At 40.4% G+C, this 2053-nt stretch overlaps 1 pseudogene; it reads right to left on the bottom strand.

The window, feature by feature from the left end:
* Positions 1 to 609: 609 nt before the first annotated feature.
* Positions 610 to 760, bottom strand: LOC123326614 (annotated as a pseudogene).
* Positions 761 to 2053: the final 1293 nt, after the last annotated feature.

Below are 2053 nucleotides of genomic sequence, written 5' to 3'. Positions count from 1 at the left end.
ACCATGCACTGCCTGAGGCTATTGTTCTCCATTCCAGCCTCAAGAGCTCTAAGAGATCAATGAAAGCATACATTGGGAAATAACAGAGGCATGAGAAAATTTTACAGATTGGCTAGTTTTCACTTCCTGTTGGCTTTTCCAGCACATTCTTGGCACCAGATGAGAGTAATGTGGTAATGTGGTAAAAGGTCTCTCTGAGATGCTCCCCATTTAGAGACAGGGGGCAGTGAGATACCCTAGCCCTTGATGCCCTAAGGGCTTGTCTGGACATCCTGAGGTTTTCATAGTAACCAATGTGGTCAACTTTTTGCCATATCAAGTAGGTTTGCATTTTAGAGAACCTCAAGGCATCAACATTATGGCACTAGCTATACTTTTGCTGCTGACTCTGTTTTGGAAATGCCAAAAAAGGAGGTTTACTTCATGCTTACTTGATGTCTAAAGAAAATATGCAAGCTCAATCTTGTCTTGTCCTAACTGGCATAATCACCCGTTGCAATATGCATTTCACAGGATTAGAACCAGTAACAAGAAGTCACATTGTGCCCTATCTTAAAGAAAATAAGTATCTAGGCCCTGAACTTGGAAAACAGATTCAGTAAGGGAGTTAACTCTCACATTTTAAAAGAATTCCCCTGGCATGATGTAACAGCAGCAGCTATGACTTACTGAGCACCTACTATGGGCCAGGTATTTTAATCAGCAACAATTGCGCCTCGGATAAACCTCATTGGCTATGATACTGCCACTGCGCAAAGCTGGGCCAGGTATTTTATAGACATTATTTACATTTCTCAATTTTCCTAACAACCGTGGAAGGCATGTAGGAGAAAATTGATACTTGGTAAAAGGAAATAACTTACTGAAGGTCACATAGCTAGAAAATATCTACCTCTGGCAGGCTTGTCTAGGAGACATTTCTGCTACTACACTGAAGCATTTGTCTTTAGATCACATATAAAACATGTTAACTATTTAGATGGGAGAAATCTTCCCCCCAACACACACACACACACACACACAGACATTCTTCCTATTAAAATGGAACTTAAATGACATCCTGACAAAAACAGCTATTCCATCAAACAAAGTATACTTATCTTTCAGGACATAGAAAGTGGCTATAGTTATATTAGGTGTTCAATTAATACTCGTGAAATAAAAAATGCATCATTTATTCCAATTGATCCAAAACATTTCACCTAAGACCTTCTCTTCCTACCAACCTATTAGATATATTTCTAAGAAGAAAGTCACTAATTATTTCTATAAGTATGCACAGAGCACGTACTGTGGTGGGGGATGTAGTTCGAGGAACTGGGATACAGTTTTAAAGACAAGAGCTTGCTGGCTACTAGGGAGGCAACAGTCATCCAGGAGAGATGGGCTCGTAAACTGACAGTATCTATCAGACACTGTGATTAGTCCTAGGTATGTGCACATGCAACCCATGAGAGCACAGTGGAGGACTATATAGAGAGCCATAGAAAGAGATGAAAATCTGCAGTGTCCCAGTGCTTGGCCAAACGTAGTGTCCCCTTGTTCTTTTATGCTTATTCTCGAAGAGGCCTTTACGTGTGACTCTAGGTTTTTCTCCTAGCCCCATAGGGTCATGAGGTTTGGCAACTGTGTAGATCATTTTCAAACTAAATTTTGTTTTTCACCATAGCATAGGCTAGGGAATTGAAAAGCTCCACAGCAACACAACACTTAGAAATCCTAGATATAATTAATATGAGAGTTCCTTTTAAATGCATAGTTGAATTCACAAGAAAGTAAGAAAAATGCCTAAGAACCAAAAAACCAAAGAAGGAATTGAGATCCAGATGATGATCAAACAAGTTTATGCTGTGGCCGCCCAAGGAGGGTGGGTGAGGCTTTTGTTGGGGTCTTGGTAACGTAGGGTTGGGAATAAATTACCCCAGGGGATCTGGAGAGAAGGATTTGGGCCTGATCCTGGATGGAAATGGAAATTTAGACTTCTGCATCAAGTCAGAACTCTCAAAATTCTATGCCTCTGTTAAAGGTGGACTACTCTTACATCTGCCCTCTT

Source organism: Neomonachus schauinslandi, chromosome 13, assembly GCF_002201575.2.
Source record: "Neomonachus schauinslandi chromosome 13, ASM220157v2, whole genome shotgun sequence".
Lineage (NCBI taxonomy): Eukaryota > Metazoa > Chordata > Mammalia > Carnivora > Phocidae > Neomonachus > Neomonachus schauinslandi.
This window is presented reverse-complemented; position numbering and strand designations above follow the sequence as displayed.